The sequence below is a fragment of the Corvus brachyrhynchos genome, unplaced genomic scaffold (genome assembly GCF_000691975.1).
Source record: "Corvus brachyrhynchos isolate BGI_N302 unplaced genomic scaffold, ASM69197v1 scaffold80, whole genome shotgun sequence".
Lineage (NCBI taxonomy): Eukaryota > Metazoa > Chordata > Aves > Passeriformes > Corvidae > Corvus > Corvus brachyrhynchos.
The window spans coordinates 4333320-4360527 of record NW_008236769.1 but is presented as its reverse complement, the minus strand read 5'-3'; the positions used below and the strand labels follow the sequence as shown (position 1 = coordinate 4360527).

Genomic DNA, 27208 nt, shown 5'->3' with positions numbered 1-27208 from the left:
CTGCCCTTTATTTGGCCAACCTTTCCCAGATTCTCACTACTAAGAGATGCCACATGTGTGCAGTCATGATGCCTAGAGGCACACAGGAATGGCAAGGTTTTCAGATATTTTAACATAACTTCATGGGAAATCTATTACTAGGCATGCTAGTGTCTAATACATTCCACTTTATAACGCACCAGAAGGTGAAGATGCAGGGATAGAACTGATTCCTCTCAAGTCATGTTGCAGCTACTGGCTCTAACATCATCCAAGACTGCCCACAAAAGAGAAATAACAAAGTTTGTGAGAGAACAAACGTTCTTGAAGATATGACCAATGGATACATCACCTTTGTAGCACAAGAGCATCCCAGGGCATGTAAGAGAAAACTGAGGTGCAGTCACACACATCCACAGTTTGTCTTTGACTGTATTATACCTCTCTCCATACACATAGCAATGACTTAGCCTATGGGAATAAATGGAAGTTATCTTGATGCCTAACTGGGTAGTAGGACTGCAGTGCGGAGTGAAACATCTAAGCAAAGGAAACAATACACAGATATTTGAACCACAACCCCTTAAAAGGAGTCTTGCATGCTTTGCCCTCTCAGAAAACATGTTTAATTATTTTCCTAATAGTTGGATTATTTTAGGAAAATATTTGAAATTATTAATTTTAAAATGCTGCAGTGAGCATTTCAATTACTATTATCCACTTCCTCCTCTGTCATGCTCAGGGACTGATGACAATCAGAGAGCCCAGATGCCAGTCTGTATATTATAGTCTCAGCCAGGGTATTTGGCTCCTTGGCGAGATCCACAGGCAGTTATTCTGGCAGCTCTCAAGTTGTCCCTGCCTAGAAAATGATTAAGGCTGTTGACTGACTGCTCAGACTACCCTGTTCTTGACATCTGGGCTCTTCTCCCCTTCCCTAACTTGTAACAGAACAGCTGTTCTGTTCATGTACTGCACTTGTGCAAGTGTGCATCCATTCATTTATTAGCAAGGAATTGAGAAAAGCATGTTTATATAGATCCCTTTTAAGTCACAAAACATATCATTATCCCCTAGTCTAGCATAATTTCCCATAAATTGGAGAGAAAGTTTCCCAAGAAATAGATGGAGAAATAACCACGGAAAGCCGTATCTGAGAAAGGGTCTCTACACACAGGTAGGTGTGTAGCAGGTGATGCATATTGCCTGTTGGTTTCCTCTGGAATCTGAAGAACACTTGTTTTAACACGTGCCTAAGAAAGTTGCCAGATACTCTGTAAACGCCAGCTCTGACCTTAGCCACCTCTTTGACTTCCTGCACAGAATTTCCTCTGCATCAAATGGGCCAGAAACACTCCATATGTCGCTGATGTCTCAACACCATTGGCCTTAAATTCTTTATTATTTCTTGAATGCAAAGTTTCTGAGGTTCTGTGACACAAAGGGAAAAACATTATCCCTGTCTTGTAAGACTTAATCTAAATAAGAGAGAACTCTTAGAGCAGACATTCAAAGTAATACCACACAGCACAACAGATGAAAGGCCAGGCTCAAGATTTCATCACTCAACTCTGCTATTATCTGACATTATTGCAGAACATGTGTGCTTTCAGTAAAGCCAGGTGTTCATGTAAAGATTTTCTTGTATTACCCACATCAAGACAGAAAGTGACAAAGATCAGACCTGTTTGACACAATCATTCTGTCCAAAACCTTAGCATAGATGACAAAAAACCACCAGGTGCTATAATGGAAGTGGTGGCTAAATGTTTTGAAGAAAGCTTGGACTAAATGCACATGGAAGTTACTGTAAGGTTACACACAGATAGATATCTAGCACTCGTAACTATTTCTGTGCCTGGTCATGCTCAGTAACTCACACACTTAAAAGGGTAAGAATTTGGAGGAAAATTACTTGTGTTTACAGCCAGGAGGAGAATGCAGTTAGGTAGTTATTGGGGTGCAGATGGCACGTTTTATCTTTAGCCTGCTTCGTGTCAGTGTGTGTATATACCCACATGCTTTGAGAAGTAACTTTACCCCAGCAAATGGGCACAATGATGTGGAAAGAAGTGAGCAGAATTCCAGGCACAGCTGGAATCACTCAGTTATGACTGCAAGGAAGCTGGAAATGAAAGCAACTGATACGGGAAAGTTGTTAAAAGGATTCAAAAGTAAAAACATGGTCTAAAGAGTCATTTTCCAGAGAAAATGGATTGGATCAGTAGGACAGAATTAATTGAAAAATCTGAATATTGATATGGGTGAAGTATCTATTTCCGTCAGATGTGCTGTCCTAGACTGGCTTACTTAGAGGATGCTCCCTCTGCAACAGGACAAGGAGACCTAGTTCAGATGTAAACCTAAGGATAACCTACCCGGGCATTTTGCTTTTTATGCTTCATGGTATTTCAAATCCTGGTCTAAATTCCCATAAATGAAGAACAAACATGACTACTGACTGCCTACACATGCCCATCTGCTCAGATGGCACAGCTCCCACTAACAATTTAGTTGGGCAGTTTCACTGAAATCTAGGTGCCAAACCAGCATACGTTTCACAAAGATAAGTCTCTATGACACTACAAGCACCATTTCCTCTGCAAGATGCCCTTGTCTGGGACAGGTTTGAAGATTAGCCATCTAATGCTTCCCTGTTAGCTTTGTTTCATAGGAAACAAGATAATGCAATCACAGTCTGACTCCTGATCTCTCAGTCTGCCCTCTTCTTTCATACAGAAGTTTGGCAAATCTCAAACAGATTTGACAGAAGGGCAATGGTTTCAAAGTTATTATTTTTCTATGCATTTTGTTAAAATGAATGTCTGGTTAGAGGAGACCAGTGTTCAACTGTGTAAACTAAATTCTTACTAGACAACAGAAAATCTCCACAAGTGATTGCTGTCTTACCTGTGGGAAAAGCTTCTGTCAGAAGTTCACGGGTGCTAGACAGAAGGGAATCCAATCATTAGACACAATCCATAATAAAGAGAACAGCTGCTCACAGAACAACTTGGTTTTGATCACAGTTCTCATCAAAGTATGCGACCAAACCAAATACCTGAAGGCAAATACTGAAGAATCCCAAAGAGTTTACTAGCATTTCTGGCCACCACTCAAACACTCCATGTGTGTAGTAGAATAAATTGGCAGCACTCTCAGCTTGCACAGGGCAAGGACAGTGCCATCCACCTACACGTAGCAAGAGTGCATCAGAATATCTGTTGGGTTTTTCAGATTTTTCAAGTTCCTCAGTAATTTCCTAATGAATGCTGCAGAACTTGGAAAACTCAGCAAGCTCTCTCACACTTTTCTGAATGTTCAGTGTCATCCATCAAACACTTGGCCACAGGAGAAAACCCATTCAATGAACAAGTCATGGACTTGTACAGTATAAAAGAGGCCTATATGACAGCTTTCCCTGGCTGGTACAGTCCAGTCCAAGTACCTTGAGCCATTTCACTGATAAGGCTACTTGCAAAGTTACACAAAAACTCTCAGTCAAAGGCATGGTGAACTCTAAGGACCAACAGCAGCAAAATGAGCTGGTTTTCAGTCTCAACAAATGGCAGTGCAGAGTGGAATGAGGAAATACAGGCTACTTTCCAACCACAGTGATAACAAAAAGTGACCCATGCATACTGGCCAGGAGAGAGGGCAGTTGTTTATTTTTTCAGCTTCAAAGGAAACCCAAATCCACAAAACTCTCAGCATAGACAGGTGAGCTCTACAAAAGCAGCTGGTGTGGTGAGGGGTAGGGAGAACATTTGTGCTTGTAGTGTTGATGCAACCACACAAAATCAGTCCCAGCTGTCCTGGCTAAGAACAAGGAGGCAAAGGACATGAAGAGAACTGGATTAACAGTACTGAGTGGTATGGCCAGCACCCACAGCATGCAATTAATATCATCCTGGCAAGAGGAAGGAACATCATCCCATTTCCTTTCAAACACACTGCTGCCCCAGATGATCCACCTCTACCAAGAAGTCTGTGGCGAGGAGCAAAATTTAATCTGGATATCTGAACTGTATTGGCGTCAAGAGTATTTGTGTTCCCACCATGAGACCTGCCCTAAACTGGAACCCTCCCAAACTAGTATGTTGCTGTCAGAAAAGGCAGACCATTCTTACAATTCAGAATTCATTAAGAGAAATAATTTTTACTGATTTGAAATGACCATTTTGTACAATAGTATTTTGATTTTATTGTGGTTTTTGTTTGGCGGGGAGGGTTTAAGAAATAACAAGTATTTTCTTTGGCAAAACTAACTTTAAGATTAGCATTATTGTCACTGTTATTCTATCCTGGGGAGAGCATTCCCATAAAAAAGAGTGAACTTTCCAGGTATATTGTCTCTTTTGACCTTGTTGGATCAAATACAGCATTGTTTCTATTTACTGATCGTTGATATACTACAGAATAGCTTCACTGGAGTTCTGTGTGTGAACAATGTCACTGGCAGTGAGAAACAGACAAATACAAAACAGACCAACAAGTTATCATTTTGATTTTTCTAACACATTCCTTGTGTTTTCTGAGAACCTTTTACTCTGTTAGATAAAAATGGAGAAGATTTTTGAAGGATCCAATTTTGCTGGCAGTTACTCCTCAAACAAAATCAATAACTAACAATTTTTAGTAGCGAAGCTCTTTCAATTGGAATGGCTGCAGTGCATGTGCATAAACTGCAGTAATGTTTATTGTATACCAGGATGGAAAAGCTAGACTTTAGATTGTGTAACTTTCCACAACACAGTTTTCCTGAGGGCTGTTCAGCTCAACAAGCAGCCAAGGAAAGGGAGGGCGAAGGCAGCAGATCTGTTTCTCTCCAGCTTGAGATGAAGATGAGGCCCCACCCAGCAAACCAAACCTTTGGCGTTCATCCACATGATCCTCCAGGCTAAGGAAAGAGGAGCCATGAAGCAATATAGCAGTACAAGCCCTCCTCACCATTCTCATTCCGGTGCTTGCTTTTTCACAGGCATATACTGCCCTACACAGTAAACAAGGCTGTCAGGCTTATGGTCCTCCATAACTGTAAAGTAGCCATGCAAACCTGGCTTCTAACATGTTAGCTTTTACTCTGTTTCAACGTGGCAGAAGCTACAGATTTTTCTTATCCATTCCTCACTGTGTCCATTGTTCTGGACACAAACAGGGTAGCCTCTTCAAGACAGACAGAAACACATTCTGTTTCCAAACCTAATTATCAGTCAAGCAACAGGAAGACTCTCTCATCTGAAATTTGAGAGGTAATCAGAATTCCCTCAAATGACAAGATTTTTACTGCAAGATCAATGTGCAAATAATTTGGTAGAACATCACCATCTGGTGGATACACCCACTGACAATTTGGTTTAAATTTTTTCTTTATCTCCCTTGTAGTTCTTCAGCACACTGAAGAATATTACATCATAAGTTCACAGAAAAAATACATTCAGTCCATCCATTGGCAATCTGTAACTTCTTAGGACAAGACACAAATCTGCAAAGAGGAAGAGGGGTGTGGAGAATTCCTATCTTCGTATACCATCATAGGTGGCAGACCTGTAAATAGAGTCCAGACAGGTGAGGCTACTCAACGACTCTTCCAGGCTACCTTGGAAAGATCCTATCCTTTGTGAAAAATAGCATACACCTCCTCCAAAGTCAGAGAGAAAATAGTATCTGGTTACCAGTTGGTTAAACAGTGCATTCCACACCAAAGCTGAGATTTCTTTTTCCTTTTACTCTCAGAACTGAGCAATTAGTCTCACTGTTGATAGAAATCATCTGCTTTGCATAGTCCCTACTCCCCAGCATGTCAGCAAGGTGCAAGATGCCACCCTTTTCACAAGCTCTAACTGGATAGTGGAGAAAAAGGGGAGGAAGGCAGGCAAAAAATGTCCATACTGAATTCTATGAAGGAATTCTGTCAGCTGAAAATTGGGCTCCCTAAAAACACCACCTTAGACCTTGCATCTCATATCACAGAATCACAGAATGGGTAAGGCTGGGAAGGACCACAGTGGGTCATCTGGTTCAACCTCCCTGCTCAAGCAGGGCCATCCCAGAGCATGTGGCACAGGATTGCATCCAGATGGTTCTTGAGTATCTCCAGTGTGGGAGACTCCATAACGTCTCTGGGCAACCTGTTCCAGTGCAAGGTCACCCGCACAGTAAAGTTCTTCCTCATTTCAGGTGGAATTTTTGGAACTTCCTGGGCATCAGTCTCTGCCCATTGCCTCTTGTCCTATTGCTTGGCACCACTGAGCAGAGCCTGGCTCCATCCTCCTGGCACCCTCCCTTCAGATACTGACAGACATTGATGAGGTTCCCTCTCAGTTTTCTCTTCTTGAGGCTGAACAGGCCCAGCTCCCTCAGCCTTTTCTCATAACAGAGATTCTCCAGTCCTGGACCCCCAGGTTCTTCTCTGCAGAGCTGCCAGGTCAACCCTTAGCCTGTGCTGGTGTCCAGGGTTATTCTTTTCCAGGTACAGGACTCTGCATTTGCCTTTGTTAAATTTCAAACAGTACTTCTCTGCCCATCTCTCCAACCTGTCTGAAACATGATGCTGAATATGGTATTTTCTGTCTACTTTATTTTCCTGTTGTTGTTTTAACCAGAAGCCCTATCAAAGAAACCATATACATGGTAGGCTAGATAACTTTCTCATAGCATTATAAAAACCCAGGGTCTTTTCAGTCTGTTTCCCATTTGTAGGAACTCTCATCCTACAGTTTAATGTAAGCCCCAGAGAAATGAGCTTTTTGTGATCATTTTCTGTGTCTAGGTGTTTGTCTGCATGTCTACCTGCTGTTTTCAACCAAAACCTGAGAAAAGGTAGCGGTCTCTACATCCATTATGTTCTGGCAAGTTCCATGTAACTATGCTGATACCTAAATAATGGGATGGATCTTAGACCATCAGGGAGACTGGTACAGCACAGAGACTGCAGAGAGTGTGGAGCTCAGACTCCCAGAGACAAAAGTACCCCAGTCACTGAAGAAAAACATAGACAAGATATTGTAAGAAAATTAAGGCTTCCATTCTTCCAAACTAAATACTAAACCCCATAGCCTCCCATCACAATTTACCCCAATGCCTTTATACTGTTTGTAACTTACACCTTTATTCCACGAATCCCTTAGCCTGGCATGTTTAAACTCTACATTATACTGAAAGCAGTATGTACTTGGCAAAGAAAAAGCATAAAAATCAAACTGATTTCATTAGAGATGTATGTTGTGCAATTTATATCATAATATTGCACAATACTAAAACAGAGGTAAGAATAACACAAGAAAATCTTTTTTGTGAGATTTTACTTAATGAAATAAAACCACACACAACTACACAGCTGCTTCCAACTGTGGTTGTCAGAAGTTTGTGCCATAAAGTTTCCGTGAAAGCCTGTGATGAGCAGTGACAGGGTGAAGTAAGTCTCTACAACCACTCAAATAAAACTTTAAACACTGACAAATAATGGATTTAAAAATAAGAATTTTCAGGTGCTACCAAAAAAAACCCCCAGAACACCACCTATTTTAAAAAACATAAAACAGTATGAAGAAATGGATAAAAACTAGCACTAGCACAGAAAATCAAGAGTTAACAGCAAAGCACTAATTCTTACTTGTGAGTGTGTGGGAGGTCCCACGGCAGGATATGACCTGAGAGACAACCCTGTATGCTAAAAGATTGTAAAGTCTCAAGGAGAATCAAAACACCTGAGCAGTGTTTGAAATACCTAAAGTTTTACAGTATATTTAAAACAAAAGATCTTCTAAGGACAGCCAATATGCATATGCAGAAGATGACAGGAAAACAGGATCAATAGCAGATCAGAGATAAACACATCCTTAAGACACTGTCAATAAAAAGAAGTAAAATTTTCGTTCATTGTTGTAGCAAAAGCCACTTTGAAAAACAAAAACCTGTTTAAAAGCAATTAAGCAATTTTACAGAAATAGTCTGGGATTTTGTGCAAAGCGAGAGAGACTCCACACTTGCCTCATCTCCTAGAAGCATCCCATATTCTTAGATGTGACGTTGCCATGACAACCACAACTTGGTGACCTCGTTATTTCAACCTAATCCTGCTTTGAAATTATAGTTGCTCCACCCTTTTGCCTGGCTAGCCTGATAACATAATCATTGTAAATGAGGATGGAAAAACACAGCAGGATACCATTCCCCTAGTGACATGGGACTAGTCTCACCTTATCGGGGAAACAGAGCAACAATTAAACTGCCCAAATCTAAACACCCGAAAGTAGATTTTTATTTTTGTTGTTGTCGTTGTTTTGTTTGCTATTCTATTTTGGAAAAAAATCTAATAGCTTGTCAGTGCAGGGATTCAGTTTTGAATGGGGGCTTTTGGGGAAATTCCTTTTAATTTAATTTAATGTCTTTATCAGGAAATTAAGCAGTAATAAGGGGTAGTTCTTCTTAATTATGCATATGTTTCGACTAACAGCTGGAGGAAGATTTAAGATATAGACAAAGAGTCAGGACAGAACTTGTTTAGCTAAGTTCAAGCTTGCCTTGCTCTATTTAAACTGGTTAAAGCAGTGAGTACTACAAAATCCCAGCTGCAGATATTGTGGAACTACTTAACTATGTTTGCTCACATGTCACAGGTAGATTACTGTAATTCCACGCTTATTACACATGTGGACAACAACCATCCTGATGCTGTTGCAGATTTGAAGGAAACACTTTCGGGGAGGTAATTCAGAGTTTTCTAAGTACATAGGACATATGAAAGCTAGATGAGGAAGAAGGGGAGCAAATAACTTTAAAAGAACATAAATTTGGAGCTGTTGGCATATGGTCCAACTGAAGTGCCATAGATTTTAGTTCACAAAATCATTTTGGGACTGTTCTTACATCCGTGTGTCTCCCTCCATTTTCTATCAGTCTAATTTCTCCCTTTCTTGGTGTTTGCATGCTTTAATCTGTTTGGGGACATATTTTACATTGGAGGTTGTGATATTGCATGAGACTTCTTGAAGGAACACCCTGCACAATGAGGCAACTAAATTTGTAAATAATGGTCATTATTAGAAGAAGATGACAAAAAGGAAGAAAGACAAGCTACTTTGACAGAGAAGTATAAAGAGGTGTTAGCTTGCTAAGTATGGATACAAGACTTCTGTTATTATGGTTATTTTCAGAAGAGTAACAAAGATTTCCTCAATCATAACCTTATGCACCCCTGCCAGCAAAGGGGCTGAGTCAGCCTCTGCGGATATGAGCTCACAATTCTAGAAGGAAACTCTACATTTTAACATTTGGAAAGTTGTAGTGCTAAATTGTTCTTTCCAGCTTTCATGTCACAATAAGAGAAGTTGGGTGATGCCCTCTAAATCAATCACCAAGGACTCCATGCACAAGCAAAGGTACCTACTGGGCACCCATGGATTCAGTGACCAGCGAGGAAAACCTTTATGCAGAAAGTGCTTTATTAACAGTATAATCCAAGTCTATTGGAAGTCTGAGGTAGCTGATGAAGTAATAAGACAAATAAAGTAGTGATTTCTGGTAAGGCACAAAAAAATCTTTTGAATCCTGCTGCAGCAGTTCTTAGGGATAATCTTCCTGGATAACCAATACAAAAATCCAAAAGCACTATAGCCATGCATTGCAGGTACAACATGATGAGCTGAAGACTGAGCTCTTTTCTCTGTGCCTTAAAAATACCTTTGTATTCACAAGCATCTGCAACAGGCAGGGCTAAACCACCACTTGCCTCTGTTTGAAAACTTGCCACTCCCAGCAGAGAAAATGAAACCACTGAGGGCTTACACAGTCACCTTCACATAGGATCAGCACAAGGTGTCTCAGGCACAGAGAACTCAGCTTTTCTCCACAAAACATACCAAAACAAACAAAAAAACAAAAACTAAAAAAAAATTTTAAAAAAGGAAATGGAAAGAAAAAACCCACACAAACAAAACCACCAACAAAGAAAAAAAAGGGAAACAGAGAGACCATCAAAACACACAGCTCATTTCCTCCATGAAGGGACCCCTTAACATACCCTTGGCCTTCCTTCACCTTCAGGTGGCGTGCTTTGCTGCCAATATCTAACCATTAAATGATTAGAAGAGATGTGAATGTAATCATTAGATTTTTTTTTTCTTGAGTTGTTCAGCAGTGGTTAGAAATCAGTCTCCATTAAAATATTTTTCTTGAGCTCTGTTGAATCCCAAGAGCAGAGAATAGACATGAGTAGGAGATGTTTTTACAGCACTGCAGCAAAGGAAGCAGGTTTTCCTTCACTAAAAGGCCAAAGTTCATTTTCTTAGAATAGCAGCATACATTCCAAAATGGTGCCTCACATTTACCAAGAGCTATCAGGGAGCAAGTGAACAAGATTTATGTCCAGATTCAAATTTAGTTCTCCTACGTACAATAGTAAAAGGCCAGACCATTCAATACTTAATCAGGTTTGGAGTCTGATTTTTCCAGCCTTGCCTGAGATCACCATATATCTTGTGCAGGCTGATTAATCCCTCTAACTACTGATTCTAACACATGAACAGGAATCTAGAAGCCCCAAATGAAATTCCAAGCAGGAAGTGTACTTTGACAATTGATTTTTGCATCTACAGTCTGACTTAATCTATTACAACCTAGTTTTCTGTACTCTTTTCAGAAAAAGGAATATATTTTCCTTGTTACAGTTATGTTCCTGTATTTCAACAGCTAAAATCATTTTGTATTCAAAACAGCTAACATACAGGGTGGGAGGGAAAGAATTACTAACTCTTCCTTGTGCAGTTTAAAGTGGACTGCATAGCAGACCTCTTGCTGAATTTGGGGGACACGATTCCTTACTGACACTGCTATGGAATCAGTAGGTATGAGTTTTTACAGACAATACAGAAGTTATTATACACAAACGATTTTCTGCTTCGCAAAAATTTAAAACAGAAATAAGAACAAAGCTGTGCTTCTCTCCTAGATCAGTAGTGACACCTAGTGACCAAAGACTAAAGGAACCACGCTCCAGAGGAACCGATTTGCACTGGGCTGGATTACACTACAAAAACTGTAGGGTGTGGCAGGACATAAGCCAAATAAAAGCTGACATTAGCTATGGGGTGATTTAAATTTACACAGAAACGCTGCATCTGCTTTAAAGAACAATGTTCTGAAAATCAAATAGAAAGGAAGGAATGTTTTCATAAGCAGGAAAGAAACCCTTTGGACAAGTAGAACGTAATTACCCACTGAAACCTAGGAAGGCTCTGGGGCAGAGCATTCCTACACATGAATGATGTCCACAGTACAGTTCTAAAGTTCTAAAGATCTAATTTTTCCATCTCATTCAAAAAGAGTGCAACTGCTCCTTATTATGGTCCAAGTTGATACAGAAAATCTCACCAACATAGCTGTAGTGCAATGTATTATTCCACTTAACCTACACCAGAGCAGACCTCTCTATATCTTGACATACTACTCTATAATAAAAATTACTTGGTTGCTGATCGTTACCTGGATCAATGACTTGTGGTTGCAGGGCAATGCTGAAAAGACTACTGTCTCCTCAACAGGCTTGTCCTGTATTGTTATGCACTGTATGTTATATGGCTTGGGAAGCACTACGCATATGTTCCCCATAGAGGTGGTTAGCCCCAGCCTCTAAGCCACCTTCACTTTGGGCCATGCTATCCACACAGTAACCTTTTCCCAAGTGATGGTAACACTGAAGCTGCAGTAATGCTTATCACTCTTATGGAACCAGGCTCTGCTCCTGGGGGAGACGATGCCACTTTCTGCCTAAAAATCACTCTTTTTTTCCCAGCTTTTCACCAGGTTTAAGATTTTTAAAATGCTCTGCGCTGCACTTGAAATACAAAAAGTTTAAAAGATCCCCAGGAATAATGTTAGGAGACATTTCAGAGGAAAACATTAGTCAAAATAGGGGAAGGGGGGAAAAGAATTTAAGGAAGAAAAACCTGAGCAAACTCCAAAGTAGAAGAGATTAGCAGAAACCTTATGCAATATATCTCAAACTATACTTATAGTTGAAGAAATCTTTTTTTAGTCTCATAGGAACAAATGGATATTCAAGCGTTCATCAGTCTCCTTTATCTTCACTTCGTGCTCATTTCTCAGAGAAAAGAACTCCAAGTTGCAACACAGTAGAGATGCAGGCTTGTAATGTCCAAACTGGAGAAACTGTGCTGATTCATTAAAGGATGTTGCACAAAACAGGTAAAATCACAGATGACTAAAGCAGCTGAAAAAGGACTTGGGTGAAAGGAGAGACATCCATGACCAGCAGCAGAGAGATCATGAACCATACAGCCAGAAAACTTACAGATTCTGGGAGTTTTCAAGACACATGCACTGGGAAATGTGTTCAGAAATACAAAAGAATGCTACTTGTTCTTTGATTTTCTGAGATAAGGAATACTGGGGACTGATGACAGAGAAGGTTTAAGAATTTTGTGTTACCAAAAGAGGACAGCTGCAACCTTGACCGATAAAAAACCAACCCACACAACGACTGGCAGTGTCAGAAATACATGTCTTCTTACACCCAAAAATAATCTGCTCACTACAAGCAATTAGCCCCATATCGCATTAGAATTCACTTGTGCTCCTATCTGTACCACAGTGTCATATAAGATCCCCTCAAAGAAAGAGGAAAAAATTCCAACAGAGACCAACTGATTATCACAATCTAAAAGTCCTGGAAAAGTCCTCAAAACAAGCACAAAGATCAGAGAAGGGGAAAGGTCCCATGTTTCCCCCTCATTATGTCTTTTCCTCACTGCCAGCAAGATAGCTAGAGACAAGCCAGTTACCTTGGCCTCTTTTGTACAGAACATAGGTAAGTTTGAAGAGGAATAGAAGTTTTTGTTGATTCAATTGGTCTTTAATAAGCAGCTTTCACCCTGGCCCTGAGTCTCTGTAGTATAGCTAAGGGATCCATGGGAAGTGAAATAGAGACATTATTCGACCTTTATGAAATTTCTAAGAGTCAGAATCACTACTGGAAAACCTTTAGGGGCCCACAAAAACGAAAAACAATGACAGCTATTGCCTTAAATTAGCAGATCTTTAGTTTTGTTCCCGTCTTCAATGTGGGCTGGCTGTGACCTTACAGAAAGTTCACTGGGACATGTTTGAGGTTAAAATAATCAGCTGTATATTGTCACATCTCTTATTTATACCTTAGGTTGAAGTGAACTAGTTTTAACTTGCATTAAGATTTGCAGCCTTCATTATGTGGTATCTTTCTTTATAAATATTGAAAGAACGGTCAATATCTATTCATAGCATAATTTATGTATTTGCTAATTACTGTAGCTTACATCTAAAGTGAGGTGGTCACACACTTGTTAGCTCCAATTACAACAGAAAAATCATTAATCATAGCTTTATAGTACAGAATAGGTATTGTAGGTATTAAATAGGTGTTTAGCTTATTGCTGTACAGCTATGACATCAGTGTGAGTACCTTAAATAACAAGACACTATAAAAATATCTGGAATGTCTTTGCTGTTTTCAGTTTCGTGATCTGAAATGCTGAATTGCAAAAAAAAACCCAGGTGCACACGAACTGGGAGGGATGAAGGAGAAAGATTGTCTTGATGTTTCATAAAATGAAAGTTCAATAAGAAAGCCCTTTACCTCCATGTAAAAATTCAACTTTCCCCCAAATGAAACAGAGCATTAAGATTCAAGAACATAACCTTGTAATCAGATCTATTATTTCTTTGCATCAACCCTTAGATTCTTTCCTATGTGGTTTTTTGCCTAATGATCTTATCATTAAGCTCAACAAAATTGAGTGTAATGTACTGAAAATACACTGAGCTGATACTGAACTTGTTGACGAGGAGTGTAGGCCTGTTAAAATTGACAAAACTGGCAAGTTCTCTATTCCCTATTATTTTATTGCTCTTTGGTTCAACATGTAGCTTTGCAAGCAAAAAAACCTTTATTGCTTACTGGTTGAAAAGAAAGATCATACTCAGGAATACATTTCATTAGTCATGATTCAGACTCCTTTATCAGTTTTCTTCTTTGATGTAAATTCCAATTTGTTAATGGTATGTAGGTACAAAGGCAAAAATAGAAATATTTCATGGAGTTCTAGAGACTATCACTGACAAACTAAGGTTATAACTCTATTTTTATCTCACGGAGGTGATATTTTCTTAAAAATATTTTCTTGGAGATACAGGAGCAGCAGAGATATCAGCAAAAATTTATGCTTTGGTTTTAGTAGTGCAATCACTGCTAGACTGAGTGCTAAATGCATGGGTTGCTGCCCAGATTGTTTTTGCTGAAAAGCCACTGGAAGATCTAGTTCACTACATGACCCCAAAAAAACTGCACTAATGCAGCAGGGGGTAGACATGCAGAACTGTGAACAAAAAGCCAGGAAAAAGAATGGTACACTGCCTAAATCCAGAATTTCAAGACCATATGTCTAGGCAGCAAACTTCTACCAAGCAAATCTGAATATTTAATCTTTAATTCCCTTGACCACCTCAACATTTTACAGAACTAGACCGAGAACCACATCTATCCGAAAAGATATTTGGTGATCTGTTTCAAAAATAGGCCTGTAAGTAGTCATAAAAGCACAAGTGAGGGAAGTAAATTTGGGCAGAAATGACTGAATAGATCAAAGGAAGGAAGTGTTCAAAACAATTTAACAACTAACTGCCAAAATTATACTGCCCTTCCTGATGCTGTCTGTTTCCAGGGCCAAATCAAGTTATATCCAACACAGCCTGTGCCAACCCTCAGAAAAAATTTGAAAGTACTTCACTCATTTAAAAAAATGTTAAATATTAATAATCCAATAAATAGGCCACAAAAATACAATATGCATAAATATCTACGCATTAATTTAGGTTCCTAGTGTAAAATATCCAAGGCTTCGCCATTTATTACATATTGCACAAGTCAAAAGAGTATTTTACCAATCATGAAACAAAAAAAACTCAAAATGAACAAAGCTGCTTTGTACATTATGATTATAATGCCAATATTAAATCCTGTTCATGTACCCTTTTTTATATCTGATTCCTCTCAGTCCTTTTCCAGTCCAACCAGAATCAGGACTATGTACTTTATCTCCCAACTAGAATCCTTGCATTTGCTCTAAAAGGAGTCACAAATTGATTCTTCACTCAAAGTCAGCATGTGAAAAGCTTCAAAAGAAAAATTCTTTGGCAGCCCAAAGTTTTCTTTAGCAGTATATTTCCAGCCCTACTCCAGCCAGATCTCCAGTCCTGGTGGATTGATTCTGCCCAGCTTCAAACAGGGACTTTCAAGACTGACACTAGTACCTCATATCTGGCAAAATCTGAATATTTAATATTTCCTTACAGAAAAGCAGGATAGCAAGATCTCTCAGATAATTAGGGATTTGCTCACAGACCCTCTCTTAGCACTGAAACAGTCTTTAATTTTGCATGGGGAAAAGAAGAATTGTCAGAATTTTTCAGACATTTAGAATATCTTACCATGTGCCTCAGGGAATCCTGGCTGGATCCTGTGAATGGCAGTGACACTACTACTTTTGACTAAACTATGCCTGCAAATTCACCAGAAAGGTTTCAGAATGAACTGCTACCGGTTTACCAGTTGCCCTACTTTCCACAGAATTAAAACAAAGCACCTGAGCCTAGTTAACCACTAACAAACAAACCTTGAACGAGGTCTAAGTCTGCTTCCCATTAATATAATTTGTAAGTAATATTTTTGCCTGCAGGAAACATTACAAAGAAACCACAAAGTTGCCTCCAATTTCAACTTAGGAGCTACTTCTGCATTTAGTTGAAATAGTTTCACATGACTGAGGTGCAGTCAGATGAGCTGTAGTCATGCTGTCTGCATATACCTGAAGATGTGTGAACCTTTTCCCCCCTCTGCTTGCTTTGCAAAGTAAAGGCATCTCCTTCCAGCTGTAGCTCAGACTGCTGTAATCCATTCCTTCCTTGCTCCTAAAGCAGATTAAAACAGGCTGCTCTTGTCCACTCAAAACTTCAGCTTCTATGGTGCCTCTCCTCAATAACTCTCCTGTGCAACAAAAGGTACTTGTGCTTTTCACATCTGCTGCAGCCTTGGATTTGTTTGGATTAATGAAAATTCTGATCCTGTGGATAACAGCCAATTATGTCACTGTGATCCCCTCAAGTAGCTGAGAAAAGAGGGAGTTCTCTGGCTTGCAACCCTCAGATTTAATACTTCTAGATCAAGGTTAAATTTGGCTCCTGATCTTCACTTTGTTCTGTTTTTGGAGAGGTAGAATACCTGATGAACTCTAAAATGTAAAACTTTTGTATGTCTGCTTCTAGTACTGTTTTGGTCCTACCTCATTTCCCAAGTATTTTACAAAAATTATAGTTCTTGTAATTTTTATAATTCATGTCCATCCAAACTACAATCAAGTACATTAAGAGAAATATGTCATTAAAAAAATAAATAGAGAAGATTGAAATAAAAAGTATTATTAAAGAGCAAAGGCAGATGAAAAACTGAAATTAGCAACATATTTTTCAAAATAACACAATATTTTCTGTTTAAATTTTTGGTTTATGTTCTTCTACATTTTTCAATTCCCATTTCAAGATAAAGTATGATGAATAAAAATTTGTTCCAGAGAAGTGCACCCACAATAACACTACATTTAATTTTATGTTTCTTGTTCTGCTAAAACTTTTTTTATTCTTTAATTTTATTTTTGACAGCTGGGGGAAGGGGAGACACTGACAACCACACACGAAATGGGAAGTCCTCCTTGTGCTATTTGTACACTATGGAACATAAGTGCCTCCTAACTCTGCAGCTGTGTGGCAGACAAGCAATGCAATTGTTTAATGTAATTTAGTCAAGAACAGCTAAAGAAGGAAAAACCTGACTTAGGAAAAATCAGAGACAGATTCCAACTTTGCTCATTAAGGTTTAAAGAAAAGTGCTTTATATGCCTGAATGACTGCCTTGGCGTGGTATGCTGCTTTCCAAGTCCTGAATTTCATGCCTTTTTTTCTTTCTAAAGCTGATTTCAATTTTGTACAGCATCCACCTAGAATTACTTGTATGTTTTTAATTTCTCCTTTGACTACACAACTTAAACAAACAGGTTTGGCTGGGTGGATTTAATCAGAAACAGATAAAAAGTTTTGAAAATGAAAAGTAGATATGCCAAGTGCACCAAAGTGAACTTTCATTCATTTACTCCTCCTTTATTTCTGTTATTGGATAGTTTAGCACTCAGGTTTCTCAAAGACCTGAAGTAAAAAGAAATAATGAGCACCAAGAATATTGAACTTACATATCAAATTTTTTCCAGAAATCTTAAATTAGAAGAGTCAAATGGAGTGTGTTGTCTGTTGCAAATGAACTAGATGAAGTTGAAAATTGAACTAGATGAAGTTGAAAAGTAAATGGGAGATAAGTAAAGTATCAAAGATTTCAAGATTTCAAGATTTCAAGAAAATGAGTTTGACTGCTCTGCTGTTATCTAAGGGTCTTTTAATGCCCTAAATGGTTCTTTATTCTTTACTACCACAAGACAAGACTGATTTATTACAACAGTGTTAACACCACTTTAGAATTTGAGTTTATTAGAATAGAACAAGGTAAGTTGTTTGAAAAAAATTGAACTCCCTCTGCAGATAAAAACCTTGAGATCTTTAGATTTGAAATTGGGTTTTCCTAGTTTCTAAAATCCTGGTTTCTTGGTCTTACCATTGAAATAAAACTCCTTGACCAGACTCAACTGACATGAAAAGTAGGATTGGGTCTGCAATGAAAAGGACTTACGAATTCAGTAAGTCCATCTCAGTAAAAAAAACCTAGTCATGTAAAAATTAGGGGCATGTTATACTTCTACTTAAATTCAACTCCGAATATGTGCATTAAACAAGCATATAAAACGTTCCATTTTGGGGGTCTTCATTTAAATATATCTGTGCCGAAAACTGGTCATTAAGTGTGTTAGAAATTGAAGCCCCATTGAATTCCCAGCATTGTCATCGTCAACTGGCACTCTGCTGTTGACTTTTGTAGAATCAGGATTTCATCCAAGACACTACAATCTAAAACAAGTTCTGAGAAGTTTCAGCTGCTATATTTATCACAAGAGGGTTTTATCTTGAAATTATAAAAAGTGAGATTATACAATTTACATTATTTTTCACTGCTAATAACTTTTATTATTGTGTATATCTAAACTGTTGAATCAAACAACAATTATAGAAGTAGAGACACCAGGCTTGCAGACCGTCATATTTTTGTATAGGGGCTCAGATTTTACATTACATTCGCTAGAAAAATAGACAGAAAGAAAATAAAAAGTGACAAAACCCTCTGTTCCTTCCAGTGTGCTTAGAACAAGGGAATAATTTCCTCCCCATCATCCAAGTAGTAACCACCAAATAAGAGTAAATAACCTCCAACAATTTTCCAAGAGTCAAAAGCATCAATTATTCCACAACCAGATGTCTACTCCTTCTTCTCAACTTGTAACAATTTCTACAATACAGTTATGTGTTAGTCAAACAAAACAGACACAACAGTACAAAACCTCAGGCACAGCATGGAGAAATGGAAAGGAGAATGTGGAGTAACTACTGAATACATTATAGTAGAGCATTTGCATCCAAAACCTTGCCTATATTTCAGCCACATCCCTGCAGAGGCATCAGTAGGTATAATAGAATATATTATCTTCCCTTACTAAACTTTCCTGTGCTATTCAGTATTGAACAGAAATTGTCCCTTTTTAAAATGTGGTGACAGTTGAAGGACTACAGAAAACCTACTAACTGAAATATCTGCATGCTGTATGAACTGTCCCCTAAACCAGAGAGGAGGAAATCAAGGTACAGCTGGAGAGTCCGGTTTCAGTAAAGAAGTCTTAGCTCAAATGCTATGTGTAACAGAAATTCTCAAGCATGATCAAAAAAATATCAGCTAACACAACTATTAGCATGTTTCAGATTGCTGTGTAGTAGTTTTCACACATCAAAGAAATTAGAGGAAAGGACAACAGATGAACAGCAGGTAAGATTCAGTGTCCTTGACTTCCTCTTTGTTTTAGCTTACAGGAATTCTTACAGTAAAATGATTATAAAAGAAATCCCATGATTCTGAACAGAGATGCCTATAGGTTTTTGGGTAGTGTGGGACACAGCACATCTCTGGTAGCTGACTACAGAAATAGCCAGTGATTTCTCATTCTTTTTGTCAGTTCTCAGCATATTTCTACTGATTTATGTGTTAAATCAAATTTTTTCCAATCTTCCCTCAGAAATAGTTTATGGCTAAGTATTGATGTCCATGTTTCCTTTTACACTGCCACACACGCATGAACATGTAACAGTTCACATACAGATGTTTACTTTCCTCAGCCATCTGTTCCATCTGAAACAAAAGAGAACACAGAAAATGAACTCCCACTGTAAATCTCTTTCGAATACATAAACAAACAACTGGGTTCTCAACAAAAAGTCTGTTGATTTTCACTGTGTGTCGGAAAATATTGCACTTTATGGATGACTCAGAGAGTCAGATCCCTGGTCTGAACAGTGTGGAGTATTGGTAAGATAATAATTAAAAATCATGAGTAATCATGGGATAAGGGAGCACACAGATCACTCCAGAATTTTTATTTGCAGGATGCTGTTCTGTGTCTTTTTTTTCTTTATAGTTATAGGTGTTTGGGTTTTTTATTTTCAGACAAACCCACAACTAAGAACTGTATTGGACATAAGCAGATGCAGTGAAGGGTGATAAACTGAGAGAAATGGATTTAATGAGAGACTTGAACAGGGAGTGTGGTGGGCAGTGCCAAAATCTTAAGAGTCTGTTTTCAGCTGTGGGGATGAGTTGGCCCATAAAGACTGAGTCACAAAGCGGCAGTCAGGTAAGAGTTACATGCAGAGGGGGCATGAAGTGGGAATAATGAAGTCTGGAAGAGGTATACACAACAGTATGCAAACCAACAGCAAGAAAGAATTCTAGTTTGGGAAGGCCATTAAGAAGTATATGAATTTGAGTCAATGAGAGAAAAGGGAGAGAACCATATGAGAGTGAAGTTTGGTGTAGAATCTGTTAACTAAGAAGAAAGTTCAGTTACTTGGTGTGACTGGAAGACAGTGGAGGAAAGGGAGAAGAAGGTACAGCTGCTATAGTACTGTCAGAGAACTGGTTCTCGTGAATATGAAGAGATTTTGTCTACCTGGAAAGAGTTCTTATCCATTCCTGCCTCCTGATCATATATCTGCATGCAGACCATACCTTTACTTGTTAGCTGGTGGCCACAGCTATCCAAGACTGTTCCAAACTTTGGTCCTGAAAGTTTTAGAATGTCCTCAACCTAAAAACTGAGCAGGTATAGTTTACCTAGGGTACGATCTGACCCCCAAATAAATGAACATAAGTAGGTTCAAATCTCACTGAAGGCAACAGTAACACCTGGAGCTGAGCAGGTTCACTATAACTACTGACTCTCTTTACACTGACATATATCAAGTCAAATTTCCTCACACACCAGCCCAGGTCTCACTACGTGTTTCACTTGGCTCTTACTACATTAGCACATGTACTCCTGCATTGGAGTGGATATAGCTGTAACATAATACCTGACTTCAGGATGAAAATTTTCCATTTTATACTCTCTGAAACTAAACAACCTGACAAAGCATGAAATTTCATGCAACTGAGCCAATCAAATTCATATCCTGCAGTCAGGCTTTAAACCAGAATTGTACCTGGGGACTAAAATCCAGGCCTAGAAGAGATCAAGTAATGCAACCTTGTCTCTTAGTTTACATGATAAGAAAACTAAAGAACCAACAAAATCCCAACAATAACAATACTTAAACCTGGAGTTTCTGTAGAGGTATTCCTACCTTAAGTTTCCAAATATGGATATCTATCACACACAACAGCCTACCTGATCTCCCTGTGTACTAAGTGACAAGTAGTCACTAAATGAGGAAATTTTGTTGGTTTCTTTTTTTTATTTGTCAAGGGACACTGTCTGGTATTACAGCATTTTTCTTTTAATGAGAAATTATGATTTTGAAAAATAAATTCATTAAATATTTGCACTATAAAACAAAGAGCAAAAATGCTTTATCTGTAATATTACATTCAAAAAATATTTTGGCATATTTGATGCACGCACACGAGTTTGGAAAATAAGAGTAAAAGTTGACACTACTACAGTAATAATTAATAAATCTGTTAAAACTTCCCACATATATAACCATCTAGATACATTCATAGATACCCAAAGAAGCACTAGCCAAACATGATCAGACCCAGGAAGCAGTTCAGTGATGCTATTACGGTATATATCTATGAAAGCTGACTCATGTTGACACAGCAGCTGTACCACAGGAAGAAAGCTAAGGTAGCCCAAAAGGGTTAACCTACACCAGATTGAAGTAAGAGTTATGTTACAGCAGCTCATTTACATCTGGCTCATGAGCCTGTGCACTGCACTGCCCTGCCTTTCCCAACACCGAAAATCAGAAATAGCCAAGACAAAGAATGAGCTTTTGAATACCTTGAGATTTATATTCAGTCCTGTTGCTTCTGGGTGAGTTTTCTATCTGACCTCCTGCACTATAAAAAGTGTTCATCTTTAACATGTGAAGCTTTCAGTTTTTAGAATGGCTATGTTTTACCACAGTGAACAAGGTTTTGTGGAGCAAGACCAGCGAAGTAGGACATCCAAGCCAAAGCAACTTAAATTCATGCAAGTTCATGTTAAAGGGAAATGGCAACGCCTCTCTTCTAGTCCTTTTATTAGGTCACATTATTGACAATGTGCTTTTTCTACAGATGTCTTAGGCATAAAATAATAATATTACACCACATATCCAAAGTAAAAAGCAGAGACACTCTTCAACAGGAGACAAGGTACATCTTCAGGTGCTCTTACTGGGCACTGGTCTTGATACAGTCTGTAACAGCCGACCTCATGGCATAAAAAGACTCAAATAGATTGTGCTTCAAATACTTATCCTTGCTGAGTCTCTTACTCCTGCACTTCAACATATATACACACACCTTATACATTAATCACTAGGAGTTTACACACAGACTAGTCATAAACACCTTTATTTTAGCAACACTGGTTCAATCACTGCCATCTTGCTTTTGGTTTACCTCATTCAAAATAAAACCCCTCTCCCTGCTTGCTTTGATTTGATATAAAACCCCTTTAGACTCATTTCTGTTGTTCTTGATGCATTCTGTTCTAGTCTCTACCTGGATATAAGCCCACAAATTAATGCTGATGCTGTACTCAGTACTGTGACAGCATTAATAGAGCACTATTTTGTTGTCCACAATAAGCTCCCTCTTGTGCCTCTGGTGTTCAATAATTAGGCCCCTTCAGACACACAGTTTAGTTATTATGGTTCATCAGCTTATAATGCATTATTCTAAATAGCTGCATTTTCATTCTTTTTTTTCCCCTTTTCCTTTTTTGCTGTTAAATTTTAAAAACTCAGATAATGGAAGTGAAAAGAATTACTCACCCTTCCTCTCGATCTAACATAACGTTTATGGGAGGCAGGGAGAGCAGGAAGATGTTCCTGTGAAGAGAGGAACTTGAACAGCTTTATAGGGCAACAACCTAGGAAGAAATGACAAGCCAATACCCACATTTACTGTTTGTAAATCTGAGCATTGATTCTGCTTTCACAAGTGGCTTTCATCAAATGCAAATCAGAAGCCTGGCATCTGCTTGAGTAACCAGGCAGCCCTGTCCCCCTTTCAAGGGAACAAAAGCCATACAATCAAAGGGTTTTAAGAGGATGGCAAACTTATTGTAAGCTAGAAAAGGTTAAAAGTCTGCCAGGGCTTAAACATACCTCTCAGAACTCCCAAGTATGGAAACACTTCTGACCTTTATGAATTCTTTTTTTTCTGTGAAATGTTCCTGTATATTTGAAACATGATAAAAAGTGACCAAACAGGAGGGAGACAAACTAGTTACATTTCTTAATTCCCAACTGATTTTGAAAGCTTCAGAAAGCAAACTCATACAGTTTTATTTGTTCTCAGATTCCAAAAATCCTGCTCTGAACAACAGCACTTTGTCTGTCGTACAGGACCTACCTGTGCTCCCCCGCATAAGTGACAGATCCTCTTCTGTAAAGATGGGTAACAACTTTCCCTCCAGACATGCTAATTCCTCTCTCAGAAGTCTTCACTAAGAGTGGCACACCCTGGAAAATGGCTGAATCACATCTGGGTAGAGAAAAATATATTTTTAATAACATTTTGATATTTTAAAATACTATTTTAATAATATATAACCCTTTCAGATGTATTTCTGTTGTTCTTCTTTGAATTAACTGAAAATTCATGACTTCTATTTGCTTCAGTGGAAAGCACCCTTTCCCAGCAACAAAGAAAATCAGATTACTATTTCTACTGAAAATCTCTGAACAATGTCTAATACTAACTTCACAAGTGTATTTATTGTGAAAATAAAGCCTTTTGCTGTATGATAAGAGCATACAATATAATTTTTTAAAAAATATATTAAGACAATGAATTCATCAGTGTCTTTCTAATAGTCTTATTTCTCATTCATTTGGGAGTAATCACAAAGCTTATCCCAATGATTATGAAGTTAGAAACCAACATTCAAAGACTTGTAATAAGCCTGAAGTGTCAGTTTGGTAATTTTTAAGCTTTTTATTTAGTGATTGGTTCTAGGTTCCAAAATAGAATACCATCTCACACACAAGTTTAAGCTTCATAAGAACAGGATTTGTCAATGCTGTTAATAACTAGATGGATAATAATTCACTCTGAGTAATGTCTGAAGGACCCTGCTGCTGTGAGGAGTCTTCGTAAATATAAACAGTTTAATTTAAAACAGGTCTTGGTTCTAATGTTTTGAATACAGTCTAACAGTGCAACCTGTGCTGTCTTCTGAAGGAATCATAACTCTCTCAGGTGTTTAGAGGCAAATATAAAGCAAAGGCTGGCAATTCTCTAAGGCAAAACCAGAACAAGAAAACAGCAATAGGAGGGAGTTTTGGAGTTGGGTTTTTAATATGTATTAGGAACTACATAAATCAGATTATGAAACTCAGTGTCACAAAATGTCATGGAGCCCAAAAATATAAATAGAACTGAAATTAAATCATGTGGGCTAAAGGAAAAATCTATTGCTACCTATTGGACCTGCTGGTACAAGTGTAAGCTCCAGGTCAGCTGGACATACTAAAACTCACCGGGCTTACCCTATACTTTTTCTCCTTTTAATTCTATGTTTGCAGCACCTCATATTGGCAGATATCTTTGTTGCATTACCCAAGGAATAAGTTTGAAATAAACAGCCTTCTCTCTGAAGCATAGGGTCTGGTGTTCATGTAATGCAGATACAAGTGATGAAAATAAAAACCAACCAAAACAACCACCCAACACAAAACAAAACAGGAATAATGATTTAAAAATGAAAGGCTCAAGAATAGGATCCCAAGTAGGAAATAGATTCTGTTATCATTGTAAATATAGCAGGTAAAAGACTACTTCTAGGAGGAAATATCACATAGAAACAAAGCATGAGTGGTAATTCTGGACTAAGCATCCTGCATTCTGCCCATTACATCTCAAAGACTATCTCCTGTTTGCTGCCAATGAGGATTTCTCCCAAACTCAAACCCCTTACAGAGAGCAAGACGGCTACAGAAAACAAAGTGGAAAGATCAAATGATCCCAGACTATAACAAATGAAATAAAGGAAGAGGTCAAAGCATCAGAAGTGGAATAGCAAGGGAACTGATGAGGGATGTAAAACAGAGCATTCCTGACAGCAACCCAAGTAGCTGAAGGATGCTGCCAAGTGATGGTCTGCCCAGGAACAGAGACATCACCATCAGAATGAAGGTACTGAGCTGAACTCAACATCTGATATTGAGCTGGCACTTCCATCCAACCCACTAAAAAAGTTCTTAAGGCAACACGATCAGGAAAAGAAAAACAGAAGTTACATTATGCTGTCTTTCAATACAGTATCTTGTGTTCAGAGGTGATCAAGGTTTTCCCCACAAGGACTTCTGTGTTAAGTACCGTCACAAGACCTTTCTCCTCCTAAAAGCAGCATCTGGATTTAGTGTATCTGTTCAAATCAGACCCAGAAAAAATAAGAAATTCCGTGCTGAGTCATGCTCAGAATAATTCTTACCTTCTCCGTGATTCCTTTCAGCTGCAGATATTAGACAATGTTTCCCGAGATAGAATGCAAACAAAGTACTTCATTATTAGTCCTGCAAATAAATCACTTTCACAATATCAGCCTTGCATAACTTTTATTCATCTAATTCAGTCATCTGCATAATAACTGGTCTTCCCAGACTCTTTGACAGAACGACAAAATGTAAGAACAAGTGTTAGGGTGGCATGCTACGTTTGTTTAAGATAGCTATTCTAGAATGTCTGCAGTAATGCACAATGCACAAAAAAGATGATAAATTTTACCAATGTTATCCAAAATGCTGATGGCCTAATGTTAAGTGCAGTATCCTTTCTTAATATGCTTACACAGGATAGACCCATGTAATATGAACATGATACAGTGATAAAAATTAAATAAAATAGACTTTAAACTACTGTATCATTGTTTTCCACATAATCCTATGGTTTTAGCCAGATCCCACTGTATTATTATCAGATAATACGTGCTGATTATTTCTTGAAGTATGAGTGAGAATTTTTTGAATTGTTAGTTTCTACATCTCATTAAGTCAATGGGATACTGGTGTCTAAACAGTGCTAGCTCCCTCTCATAGGCCAGCACACAGGATAACACAGATTAAAGGTTAGAATCTTCCTAGTCTCTTTGATACTTTTAATGTTGTCTCTTACTTTAAAATTAGAGCAGTAACTGTAAGATTTTCAAAGACATTTCAAACAAAAACATCAAATATTGAAATTGCTTTAACTTCTCACCTTCTCTTCTATCATTGCATTCACTTCTTTCTCCTCCCATACACACAAACACATGCAAACACATTCTCACACACACCAAAAAGGAACTGAAAATTAGAAAGAGTCAACATTTTTTAAATGTGAACATAGAGAAATATACTCTCATAAATGTGAAGCTACCAGGGCTTAAAGTCTAAACATTCAACACATAATTTGTAACTTTAATCAACACATCTCATTTTGCTAATGCATACTGACTGGCTGCCTGAGTGCTAATGAGCGTCCCTGAATGCTAATGGCTCTGTGAAACTAGATGGCCTCTGAGCATCACATGGATTATCTGAAACTTATTTGCATCTCAGATTCCCAGCACCATTCAGCTTCACCTCTCTTTGACCTTGACATTTTATAAACCAGGGAGAACAGTTGTGTTATGAAAGAAAAGCCAAAACTGAACCAAAAAATGCAGGCAGGCATATATCCATCTAGAATACATTAGAAACAATTTAATGAATTGAATGTTCTCACACTAGAATATGGTCTCTCTAAGTCATTATACATCTTATCTCCCCTTTCTTTGAACGCTAATGCTTACAAGACATATGCTTAGGAATTCAGTGTGTGTAACCAGGAAATAATAAGACAAGGATTGTGAGAAGAGTTAATACCTTTTAGAACCAATTGATTTGCCAGCAATTAAACATATTAAATATATTATACATTACTGCATATATTACTATGATGTAATATAATTTTATATATATATATATATATCTTAAAGTCAGCACAGTTGAAAAAAAAGACAAAGCTTCAGGTACACAAGACCTCCTCCAAATCCTATCCCATGTATTAAAACTGTATATTCCCTTTTCTCCAACATATAACATTTATTTGGTGATGTGTCCTGTAACTTTGCAAAAGCCCCACCATCCTGCTCCAGTGGGTAGACATTGCATCACTGCCCTGCTTTAAAAGGAAACCTGTACTCAAGGTATTATTTCACTGCTCTGAATGTCATAGCACGGTACAAAAAGTCAGAAATATTTTCCCTGAAAGCTCTTTTTTCTTTTTAGATTGTGTTTCATGTTGGGATTTTTTTTTCTGTGAAGAAATCCATAGATACAAATATATACACATGCACACATACAATTACATATTACATATTTGCAGGAAAATAAACTTTCTTGTCTGTAAAATGACATGAAAATTATAATTGAAGAATAAGATGCAAATATTATTTTAAAATAAACTGTCTTTTTACTTCTTACTACCCGCAGAGTAAACAGACACATAACATTCACA

General features: G+C 38.0%; 1 long non-coding RNA gene across 1 annotated transcript in view; it reads right to left on the bottom strand.

The window, feature by feature from the left end:
- LOC108445043 overlaps positions 1–27005 on the bottom strand; it is a 74053-nt gene extending 47048 nt beyond the window's left edge. The window contains exons 1-3 of the long non-coding RNA XR_001859782.1: positions 25164–27005; positions 23081–23212; positions 22498–22595 (exon numbers count right to left, since the gene is read on the bottom strand). This is a non-coding gene — a long non-coding RNA (uncharacterized LOC108445043). The remainder of the gene's footprint in view (positions 1–22497; positions 22596–23080; positions 23213–25163) is intronic.
- Between the last annotated feature and the right edge of the window lie 203 nt (positions 27006–27208).